Source organism: Parus major, chromosome 1A, assembly GCF_001522545.3.
Source record: "Parus major isolate Abel chromosome 1A, Parus_major1.1, whole genome shotgun sequence".
NCBI lineage: Eukaryota > Metazoa > Chordata > Aves > Passeriformes > Paridae > Parus > Parus major.
In genome coordinates, this window is record NC_031773.1 from 30606621 (window position 1) to 30619577 (window position 12957).

A 12957-nucleotide genomic window follows, 5' to 3' on the forward strand; every position below is an offset into this window, starting at 1 on the left:
CTCAGTGCAAATATTCCCAAATTAAAGGATGGTCAGCAAATCCACATGGTTCAGCTTCTCAGTAGGGCTTTTAAAACGTAGATCAAATGCCATATGAATACAGCATAAAGGCCAGAAGCATTCTCTTGCCTTACACATATTTAATGAGTCTTTGGATCTGTCAAGTCACCCTGCAGCTACAAAATTTCAGTGAAAAAAAGCCATTGTCTCAGTTATTATATCAATTTCCTCTATTCTTTATGAAGTTGCTGCAATATTGGGAGAATAAAATTAAAGAGTTTATATCCTATAATCCTGGCAATAGTATTCCTCTTTGTTCTTTTCATGAAAAACTGCAGTAATGACATTATCACAGTCTTTCTCTGCTCTGAATCCAAGGTTTCTTTCAAGAGACCCAGGGATCTCTACTCCTGGCTATCATTTCATAATCCTTTCACTGAGCAGTTCAAAAAACTACTTGGAGTCAGTTCCCCAGGTTTAGCTCTACACCTTTATGTAGTTTTCCACAATTGAGCCTCTTTCTAATTAGGGAATTACAGAGTAGGAGGTTTCAGAGCAGTTAGATATGCCAGAATGCTTAGTTCTCTAATGCATTCATTCATTATTCTACTTCCAGGTTTCAGATTAAAATAAATGAAAATCGAAGTAACCTCCCTTTCTCTCCAGTCTCATTCCAATACACACATACTGTTACCAGCCTTTCCAACACCAGCAGCATTGTCTCTGCCACAGTAACTTGCTTTTCCCCTCCTTATCCTCTATGGTCAGTTCTGAAAAATTGATGGAATTTTTGCTTCCATTGTTTTAAAAATGTATGTGGGACTTTCTGTCCAGAAATCTGTCCTTTCCAAAGTATCATTCCTCCATTGATGAAGGTTTGTTCTGATTGTAGCTGCTGTTTTCTCACACCTCTCTCCCCTCTGCTCTGAGTCTCCTTTGACTGACTGTTCCTACATTTCATATACATGCAGACTAATCAAAGAAAAGGTCTCCTAATTTAAACTGACTCCCTAGTATGAGAATGATTTGCTGTAATTGCAGCAATTCAATTCATGCATAGTGTTCAACCTATGCATGAACATATTAGCTTTATCTTCCTTTTCCAAAATCTACCTTCTAGAGGTATTTTTCCTACTTTAATTCACTACTGCATACAAAAGAGATATATTTCTAGTCCCACTCTTGCAAGAAATTAGGACTACAAAGGCAAAAACAAGTTGAGTTTTGTCTCTGAAGAAATATTATGTTAGAATTTACCTACCAAGCTGAGCTAAATGATATTATGCCACCACCAAGAGCCTGTCATTCATAGTTTAACAGTAATGCATCTTGAACAGTCATTTACTATAAAAAGATAGTGCTGTGAATGAAGCTCAAGCCAGTGGAAAGGAAAATTAGATCAGACAACAGCAGTTTTAATAAATCTCATATTCACTATAGTCTAGGTTTGCTTCTTTCAGCAAATCTTTTTTATAATATCCAAATGACATTGGATCAAGTGACAGGACTCCAATGGAGCCAAACCTTTGAGATCAATTTCCCACATGTTACAGTAAGCATATAGTAAACATACTTAGGCCTCACAATTAATTCTCAGTCTCAAAATATGCATTTTACTTGAATTCAAATTAGAAAAATCTAATATTTAGAGTGGAAAAACTGATCTGTTAAGTGAGAAAAAAGAAACAGAACAACATACCTAAACCATTTTAGTCTTTTGTATTTCCAAGATCAACTTACTTCTCAGCCCAGCAACTTGCAAAAGCTTTCTACAATACATTGCCCCGTCCCTGGTAACCTTCAAGGCCAGGCTGGAGAGGGCTCTGAGCAACCTGTTTTAGCTGAAGATGTCCCTGCTCATTGCAGAGGTTTGGACTAGGTGACCCTTAGAAGTCCCTTCCAACCCAAAACATTCTATGATTCTAGGATCTTCCTGTGATCCATGGGAGAAAAAGCTACTTTCCATCACAGCTTTGGCTATGTTTCAGTCTACCTGGATTTTCAGTAACCTTCCAGTCTGGCTGTCACTGGAGCATCCCACAGAGTATGCCCTTCACTCTTCCAGCTCCCTCTGCTCTCCTGCATACCCATCTGTCCAGATAAAGGCTCTCATCTTCTGCCTTGAAAGGACTCCACCTGACAAAGCAAAAAGGCAGCCTTCCTCTCTTCTCCTAAATCGTTGCCTTTAAAGCAATGTATTCAACATTACATACACGGCAAGGGGAGATGTTTAAACACAGGATGTCACAACCCAGATAAACATTATCCCCTCAAAAAAGACCTGAACAACACATCTGTTTTCAGTGTTGGAAGACTGTATTTGAAGATTTTATAGTAGTATGCAGGGCAAGTCAAGATTAATGGTCAGGCCTTAGTAACATAAGAGCATGAAAACTGCCAAACTAGGTCAGTCCTGCTTCCAATAGTAGTTTGCTAATAGATGCTTTGGGAAAGATTATATCAGTAAGAGTAGGAATAGTATCCAAGCATAGCCTCACAGCTTCCAGCAATGTGTGTTTAGGGATTTCATGAGCTGGACATTGCAACTGTCCATCACATTTAATAGCTACCACGGGAAATGCCCTCCATGAGCTCGTCTAACCTGCCTTTGTATCCATTTTTACTCCTGGCCTCCAAAGATCCTTGTGACAACAAATGCAGTAATTTGAATTATGAATTATATAAAAGCAGTGAAGATAGACAACTGTCTATCTAAGCTCCTTGCTTCTTATATGATTAAGTTATCTGTTCCCATTCACCTTCTCTAAACCATGCATGGGTTTATAAACCTCCACAATATAACTTTTCCAAGCTGGAATGGCCCTAGATTTTCCCCTTATTTAGAAGCCTTTTGTGTGGTTCTTATTAAGGAATTTAAGGAGCAACTACTTCCTCCAGCAACTGAGGACCAGGACTTTTCCTGCTTGGCCACTGGGCCCCAGCCTGGTATGCCTGGGGACCCAGGGTGTCCACCCAGGTTTTTTGGGAGTGAAGGTGAGCAGGCACACCCACCCATCCACCCACACATGCACCAATGCACACACAGGGCACTCTCTGGAGTTACACACACAGATTTTCAGCTCTCCTGAACTCTTGCAGAGACTCCCCAGCAGCCTGAACCCCTGCCTAAACCCAGGCCCCTACGATTGCTGGCTGCTCCAGACTGAGGTTTGCTGGAAAATGACACCACACCATCCCAGTCTGTGGATGATGCAGACACTGGCTCCCCTAAAGCTGGCATGAGGCACATGGGCTGCCTCACTCCAGCTGCCAGCACCGAGCCCCTCAGTGGCCTCATTTACATTGGTGAGCCACATGGCTGGGGTTTTTTGGAACACACACATACTGGAGGGAGGCAGAGATGCCCCACCCACTGAGGCACCTAACACTGAGATCCCACTTGTTCCAGCAGTTGATACTGCAGATTTTGGGGCACCCACACCCCCAGTCTGGCTCCAGCTGGCACCAAATCTGCTCACAGTGACTGCCCCAGTAATTGGCACCTAGTCTTTGCAGGACACAGGGGGTAGAAAGTGAGATGACACAGAGAGATAGTTAAGAAAGGATTAACATAATAGTCGATCAATTATTGTGTCTGAGGAGGTGTGTTCTGCTCTTTGCCTCCCTTATTTTCATCTTTTAGGTTTGTGTCTTTTTTATGGCTTCTTCTTTTTCTTATTATCCCCTTCTGTACTGAAAAAGTCCTTGACCAGATACCCTGAAGGGAGTATCCACTCTCTCCTGAAAGAAAATTAAACCATTTTGTATTAAGTTTTAAATAGCACTGTTTGGGAGACCCATATATGACTGCCTAAATTAGACAACATGATTGCTTTTCCAGTGACATCATTTCTACCAATTTGTGTTTGTTCTAATTTGATGCTTGTGGGTAGGGGTCTTTGCTATCCTTTTCGTGACTCGAGAAGAGCCATATGTTGGTGGATGAGACACTGAGGAATTTAAGTCACATGGGCTTTTCGCATAGCTAAAATTTTGGGAGTCTGGCAAGGGAGAGACGGCTGCAGTGCTAAAATTCAGTTACTTTTCCACATTTTCAACAGTAGAATTTCAAGATAACTACTTAAGCAGCATGATGGCAAACAATGAAACTAAGAAAGAGGTCAGCAATTAATAGTGGTTTTGGGCATGCATGACAGAATTAGGAAACAAAGGCATTATGAGATAAAGTCAGGGCAGTCAGTAACTAATGGCGGTTTTGGTCATGCATGACAGAATTAAGAAACAAAGACATTATGAGATAAAGTCAGGGCAGTCAGAAACATTAATGGTACTTCTACATTAATATTCATGTTATTAATTATTATCATTAGAGAATGATGATATTAGGTCAAAGATTTTACAAACAAAATGAAGTCCTGCCTTAAAGATCTTCTAGTTCATGCAAAACATAATAGTTCAGAGAAGGAAAGATGTAGGAAACCATAAAAGCACAGAGGCCAATGTGCTGATTTGCAAACACCACAAACATTTTCTGCACTGGATTCTGGAGCATGTTACAGGACCATCAAGTCTCACACTTCTGTGAAAGTGCAGTTGTTCACACTTATATTCTCCTATCAGACGCTGATACTCCATGTTTGGTACTAAGGCACACCAATGTTTCACTCAGCATCTGTATCTTGTAGAACAGTGAAGATTTGGTGCTGTATTGCATTTGGGAAGCTTTCCTAGCAGGGCTACCAAACAAAGAAAAGCTCTGCTGAAAGACACATTACCCATCAGCAGCTTTTTTTTCCTGAGACACAATGACCATAGACTGGTGCCAGTGCAGTCTGACAAGCAGTATCGCCTACAAAGGGGATCAGAGATCTAGATGCTAAAAAAGATAGAAAGGGGGATGTTTTGTGGATGGAAAGAAAGGGAAATACCCCTGGTCTTTCTTAAGTAGAAGCAGGACAAAATTACAACCAGTAGAGAAGGCTGTCCAAGGAAATTCTAGTTTAATGCAATACAGAAAAGCACTTCACCAGTCGCTCATCCATCATCAATATAAACATATGCACATTTTTTGGAAGCCGTGAAATACTATCTGTTTTTAAAAATCAGAATTTGCAAGCATAAATCATTTAGCCAGTCTGAACAGAATGTTTTTATAGAGTTGCTATGGCATAAAAAATAAAGTGAAAATAGTAAATTATTCTAAACACAAAATGACTAAAAGGCATAACAAACTTACATGCATAATAACAAAGTACTTTCTAATTAAAGTTGTCCTATTTCCATTAAATATTATGTAAAGATTTTCATTCATAGAATTATAGAATCTCAGGTTAGAAGGGACCTCAAACATTTTTCTAATCCAATTTTTTTTATAAAATCATGTTCTAGATAATATTAAATTGTTCCCACTACTCTTCCTCTTTTCCATGTGACTCCACATACATCTTCATCTTTTTTATAGACATCCTTTAAATACTGGAATATGGTGATATGGTGACAAGGTCTCCCTTAAGCCTCCTTTTCTCAAGCTGAACAAATGCTGTTTTCTTAGTCTTTCTTCATACAGCAGGCTTTCTAGTCCATTGATTATGTTTGTGGCCCTTGCCTGGACCCTCTCCAGCCTGTCCACACCTTTTTAGCATAGCAGAGACCAAAACTAAACACCGTGTGGCCTAATGATTGCTGAGTGGGATAACATCTTTATCTCTTGGTGATATCCTAATTAATGCAACCCAGCATCCTACTGTATTTCTCTGCTGCAGAGCACGGTGTTCACTCATACAGAGCTTGCTGCCCACAAGGGCCCCAAGGTCCCTTCCCACAGAGCTGCTCCACAGTCAGGTAGATCCCAGTCTGTGCTTCACTCCTGCATTATGGTTCCTGTATTGAAAGCCTTGGGGAAATCCAGGTAAACAATGTCCACCCTCACCAACATCAGTTGAGCAGTTTATTTGTCCTAGAAGATGATCACGTTTGTCAAGCATGATTTTCCCATGCTTTTTCCAGTTGTGCTCTTAACCTGACCTGTGCTAGCCTTTAGGAAGATTCATCCCATAACTTAATTCAGTGTTAGGTAACATAAAAGTAACAAGTCACTAATGAATGTAACTGAAAAGGCAGCAGTCTGGAAAAACTGGTATTAAGACTGGCTGTAAAAGTTAAGTTTTGTTTCCTTCTAGAAAAATACCTTATTTACAGTACACTTTTCTGATACTGTTACTTCCACAGATGCAACTATAAAGCTGCAATATTTGTTTTCATTTTAGTAAACTCAAAGAGCAAGAATGAAAAAACTGTCTAGTAATATATTAAAGGACAAAATTGCTTGCTACTAATAATTAGTGTTTTCCATCTCAAATAGAGATGTATTCTATTCTATTCTATTCAAATAGAGATGTATCCTGTTCGAACAAATAGTTATAGAATTTTTTTCTTTCTTGCAATTCCATCAAATTATTCTATTTACACTTTTAGAACAGTGCAGGAGAATGACAGCATGATATCTTCCCATGACATTTTTGAGAATAGCAACATGTAATGCGGTCTGTTCACTTACACAAACTGACAAAGTTTAAGCTTCATTCAAACAAGAATGGTTTTTCCACATAAAGATAGCAAAAAGCATAAAACTATGATGTGGATTGAAGTAGCAAAAACCTGAGTTAGTAACTATTTAAGTGATATAAAATGTTGACATTCACAGAGGAATATACTCAAACCAATGCTAGGTATACACCAAGCAATCATTTCATTACCGTCCTTTGGAGAACAACTTTAAATAGTTTATTAATATGTCAGTCATTGAAAAGAACAGATTGCTGTAGACAGGCAGCAGGGGGAGTTCAGGTTTAAGCTGCTTCTCAAAACACATACTTGGAGTTTCACAAGGGAGGGGGAACATAAAAAGGCAGCATCTAAATCAGTTGCAGTTCTTAAAAATGTTACAGCAGATTTTCAACATTTACCCTTACAGTCTTCATGATTCTTTGTCCCTTGTGCAGGAAGATTTCCTACATGATGGTAATGCTGAAGCTGTAATGCTGCATATTTTGCTGTTCTGAGAGATCATGTGATAGGCACGTGACTAATCAGTATCCATACCAGAAATCCTCCAGTCCAGGCCGACTTCATCCTCTTTTTGTTAGTCCTCTTCCCATGGTGGTAACTTTTTCACTGCCCCAGTTCAGTATCTTCCAGGTTGGACCACGAATCTTGACAAATGGTGACATCTTTCACAATTGGACTTTGGGGGGAGGTGGGGGAGAAGGGTTCACAGTCTCTTGTCTAGATCTCTATGTTTCTATCCTTGATCCTGGTTTACTACAAAACATGCTAAGTCATTTTTAAAAGTGCAATATGAATAGTAAGGTCAGAGCAAACTTACCTTCCCCCTGTTAAACATGATTTTTCATCAAATGTATCCATATTATATCCATTTGTTGAATACAGAGGCTTTCCCCACAGCCTGTTTGAGTTTGATGGCTTTTCTCAAAACACCGCTGTGTGGCAATTTGAAAAACCCTCTGCTTATTTGTTACATTTTTAGCTTTTTGACTAGCTGTGTGGCTTAGTTTCCACCAGAGAATAGAATAGTTAAGTTCCACATCCATTCATTATCTCCCTGTGTAAGCTTGGTTTCAGTTTTGACCAGCTCAGGGTCATACTTTGAGTCATACTCCAGGACACACTTCAATTAGGTTTCCCCTTTCTTGCTATTGTAGAGAACAACATTGTTTATTTTAAATTTCCCTTATCCATTTTTCTTCTTTAGTTTTAAAAAATTGAGGGGAAAAACAGAGTGAAACATAAGTAACTCCAGTAACAGCAATAGCACAGAAAAGTAAGTTAGCTAATATACAACATTATAAAAATTAAATATTAACGAACTCTTTGGTTTATTACATATATATGTATCTATCTATATCATCTATATCTAAATTATGGAGAGAAATATAACTCTACTGTTAAGTGCTCTCAAGTAGAGCTTCAATGTTCATAAGAGCAAGCACTTTCCCGGGCCAAACTCTATCCTGTCTATAACACAGTTGTCCAGCTCTCTTTTTTCTTATTTTAACAGTCATTGTACATCTCAGTCAAGGTTTTGAATATAAATTTATTCGTATGGAGAGTTTGATCTTCAGCTCACTGACACAGCCCTGCCAGAGCCCAGGCTAGCTCAGAGAAACACACATGAACACCGCACCAGGTGTGGGGAACTACCTTGGTTTTATCAGCACCGAAGGCAGAACCTTTGAGCCTTGTGCTCAACATGCAGGACTGTCAGCTGAGTCGAGCAGGTCAAAGAGAAGGAGCCTCACGCTCGATGTGAGGTTCTAGCAAAGCAAGATCAACAGCTAAAACAAGTCAAAGGCTAAAGAGGGCCAAGCTCTTCTCTGGCTGGGATTTTAAATAGCAGCAGCACAATGGGCGGGTACAAACAAACAGCCAATGGGGAGTCCAGGAGGGAGGAGCAAAGGGAGGGGTTACAGTGCAGGAACCAATAGAGATGAGGGGGAGGAGAGGACCTGTCATGCAGGCCAATGGGACCTCGAGGGTTCGGGGATTGACAGGGAAGGATCCAGAACAAAGGGCAGGGTTTACAGTGATGGACAAGGGGTAGGGTTCTGGTGGCAGGCAGGGAAGGTTCGGGAATAAGGGGTTGGGTTTACAATGATGGGCAAGCCAGGGGAGGGGATAGCATTCCGGGGTAAACCATCTTGGGAGGAGTGGGGGTAACATAGGAACAAACCATTAACAATAAAATGTGAACAGCAATCCAGAAACTAATAAAACAAACATGCACCACAACAGCTTACCACTCAGCTGTGTCACCATGGTGCAATAAAATTACAGCAAATATTACCAAGAGACACCATCCTAGAAAAAGTCAAAGGTTTTTATTTCACACTGTGAGTGTGACATGATGTGATAGGAAGCACAGTTTTGAATTAAGCCATCGTCTTTTTTTTATCTGCCGTTTCCAAGTTTCAAGTTATATGAGGTTATTAAAAAATAAATATTTCCCTTTTTTATCCAGAAGACAATATATTTAAAAATAAAAAACTCTATTAATAAGGTAGGTATGTCAGTTATATAAATATTTTAACAGACACAGAAACTTAGAGTACCAGGAACTGAGGGCCATTGAGTACTTAAGTTGACACCATTTTGAGATATCACAGAGCAAATTCTTGGAGCATCCTGAAGAAAATACATCCAAGATCTGTTCCTCAGGCTGTGTTATCTAAATTTTGGAGGACTCCAAATTATTACTTTGTAGAAGATTAGATATATTGAGCAGGTTAAACTTTAATTAGGGAAACTAAATTAAAACAGAAATCTGGATTCTCAGTATAATTGTAATCATTCGTGCTTAAGAAAAACACACTCGAACAAGAACTGGTGCAGAGCTTGATACTATGATGATGAGGGGAAAGGAGACTTGTTTAGCCCAGCAGAGTTTATAATGATATGCATTAGCAGAACAGAGGGACAACAAATTAGTACCAAGTGACTGATGAAATTTAGGGGGGGACAAAAAAAAAGAAAAAAAATACAGGGCTATGGCAGAAAATTGTAGAGTTAATTAAATCTATTACATAATAGATCACAATAGCGGTAACTCCTGAATTAATTTGCCTACATCCAGATACAATTCCTCCTTTTCTTTTTCCTAAAGGAAAATTCACCTGGCACTCAAAAGGAACTCTTAAACTTCCAAATCTTCAGGGACCACATTACATGGGTGGAAAAGGCCTTTTTGGCCACACATATTCAGTGTTTTTCTGTATTCACAGGACTAGGAAAGACATTCAATGTAATTGCTTGTTTGGTATCATTCCTGAACTGTCTTTGGAAAGTTTTGATTCTGTAGGTGAATTCCTATAGTCCTGAGATTGAGATGCATTCCTTGGACAAAAGTGGCAGTCATGGGGAGTTGTGTGAAAATCATGAGAGGAAATAATTTAATTAAGTCTAATTTAGTTTCTGCTTCAAAACTCTTAATACTGAGCTTTCTTTATGACTCTTCTGCTACTTTAATATATTGCTTGTTGCTATAAATATGACAACATTTCAAAAAGCATTCATTTACAGCTGACTGCTTTAGTGGCTTAGTGAAAGTCAAGTGGATTATTTTTGCAATATGTTCCCCACAATTAAGCCGTCTGTCCCAGCCTGACAAGAACCAAGAGTGTCCCAGAAAAACTCTAAACTGTAGCTTGAGGAAACCAGTAATGTTGCTTTGCTTGTTTTCATTAACCATCTTCACTAGATAGCAATATTGGCAAAGAATCAGTTTTTTTTCTTGACTGCAATTGTGACAATTGTTTCCAGTCTAGGGCATTAATTTTTGACGTGTTAAACCAGAAGGATTCCCCTGGTGGCAAAAGGCCAAATCCAGCCTGCCGTCTGTGAGGCTTCATTTAGTTCTGTCCTAAATGTTGTCCAGAAAGAAGTTGGAAAGGTCAACAGAAACCCAGAAAACAGAGAAGTGTGTTCTTTTCTCAATTAAAACCTGTATGGTGAGTTCAAAACGCAGCAGTAACCCTTCCTCTGCACTCTGTTTTTAATCAAGGGTTGTCAGTCATCCTGGTTGCAGTGTAGTCTAGGGTGTAACTGGTAGCTGTTGAAGGGTGAATATACCACCTGTGGCCATCTGCTTTAGTCTTCAGGCTATTGTGGATAAAGATGGTGGTAACACTGACTTTTGCTAGGCATCATCTTGGCACTTAGAGGTGCCACAGAGCTCACTAAGGTATCGCAGCCACATGAGAGTTAACTTCCTGTACACTGAGTTAGTGCTTCTTATTAACTGTGCCGATTGATAGGAGCTTTGCATGACCCGGCATGGGATACAATTTATTTGTAAATGAATTATAGTAGAAATATATAGAATAGGAAATGGTAAAGTAGCCATCTTATTCTTGGATGATTTTCATGGCCAAAGGCAAAATGAGAAGTCATGAGAAACTCCTCAGTAAATTAGAATTCGGGGTTTCTCATCATATTCTTAGTGAATATTTCAGAAATGTATTTTGCTGCCACCAAAAACTGCAGCATGAGCTAAAATTCCCAGCTCTATTGATGGAGAGAGTAGAAAAAAAAATAGAAAATATCCTTAAAAATTGCTCATGACATGACACAATACTTACCTCTCACCCTGAGTCAGCACATGTAGGTCTGTGGCAAGCAGTCAGACTTTTGGGGGGGTTTCCATATCCATGCATATAGCTGCTAATTTCTAACCTCTGACTTGTTTATTATTACCTTCTATTTACATCATTCAGCAACTCAGTGTTAAGACCCTGTTAACATTACAAGACATTAATGGACATTAATGTTTTTATTACCATTTATATTTCAGGATTGCTTTTCATATAAATGCCCTCCTGTGAAGTGGATGTTATCTCCTTGATTCTACTCTGATGCACCAACACTGTAGTTAAAAATAGCAAATAACTCACTCATGTGACATTACAGGTACCTTTGGTACCTTTCTCTCCTCTGATAATAGACATACCAGCTCATTAAACACCAATATAAGAACACTAGCTGAGCCCTGCTTTTTAACAAACTACCATTGTGAAGCTAGAAGCTAAGCCCTTCTCTTTTAATGAATAAGTAGCACTGCCATCATAATCTGGGGGGCTAGGAAGTGATGCAAGGAGACCACGCTGTGTTTCAGCCAGCATTTATTGCTACAGAGATGGTATTTTTTTCATATCTGATTTCAAGCATGTTTTTAAATGTCTTCATGTGCCATTTTCAGGTTGCTTCTTTTATTAAAAGTGTTGATGTTCACTCTCAGAAAGGTTACTGTACTTGTGCATGTGCCACATTGAAGAGGATTACCCCATGCAATCATTTCAAAGCTGTATAGTACTACAAACACAATGAAAAACTAGTATAGTTCATGAACATATGTATACTAAATAATATAATACATAAGTATGTACAACAATAAATAATGTAACATTAAGCCAGACTCTAATTTGGAATCTTTAGAGTTCCCCAACAAAGACCCATGTGTTTCTACAGAGAATATCAAAGTTATTTCATGTGATTGTTTTAATAAATAAAAGGAATAATTTTTTGCTCCCAGTCCTATTGAATACTAACTATAAATTGTGTCATGGCTCTCATGGCTTTCCTCTCCTGAAGATTTAAAAGTATATAAAGGCTTTATCTTTACCCATAATTGAGCCTGTAGCCTCTGGAAGGTCCTCTAACCTTACTCTTGGAAACAGCCTTCTAGCTATTGCCATGGAAGTCTTTCCTTTCTGGGTTTGTCAGTGATCACAAGAAAAAACAGATGCAGAAATAAACACAAAGTGCTCTTCCCTCAGAAAGTTTTGTCCCTTAGATATTACAAGGACATGTAGTGATAAGGCAAGGAGGAATAGCTTAAAACAAAAGGAGGCAGGTTAGATTACGTATTTGGAAGAAGGTGAGGGTGGTGAGGCATTGAAACAGTTTGACCAGAGAAGTTGTGGATGCACCATCCCTGGAAGTGTTCAAGGCCAGGTTGGATGGGGCATTGAACAAACTGGTCTAGTGGAAGTTGTCCCTGCCCATGGCAGAGGGGTTAGAACCACATGATATTTAAGATCCCTTCAAACCCAAATTATTCTATAATTCTGTGATATTCTGTAGTGAAACTTTCCACCCAAGACATGGATCAGATCACGGGGCCCCTCCTCTATCTGCAGAAGCTCACAAGAGTCACCACAGACACAGTTGTACACAGTCCCTTCTGGGCACAGTAGATTCTCCATGAGACTATGCCCTCCCATTTTACACTTGCTCATGATTTCTGTTTTCCTTTTCCTTCCTTTGAGTCTGATTTTCATACTGGTATGTTGAGGTAGAAGTCCTTGATCTCATCACAGTTCATCAACCCTTTGTTTGGCAGTAGCATACATGCATAACTGTTCACACGGCACCACTGAAAGGTATAAAAAACATTTCATCAGAAATATATGCTGCAGCAATATA

The 12957-nt window shown here is 39.2% G+C and overlaps 1 protein-coding gene across 4 annotated transcripts in view; it reads right to left on the reverse strand.

Annotated features, from left to right (window-relative positions):
• Positions 1-4944: 4944 nt before the first annotated feature.
• TAFA2 (TAFA chemokine like family member 2) overlaps positions 4945-12957 on the reverse strand; it is a 204341-nt gene continuing 196328 nt past the window's right edge. For all 4 annotated transcript variants that reach the window (XM_033514502.1, XM_033514501.1, XM_033514500.1 and 1 more), the window contains exon 7: positions 4945-12907. The gene's annotated coding sequence lies outside the window, so the exon portion shown is untranslated. The remainder of the gene's footprint in view (positions 12908-12957) is intronic.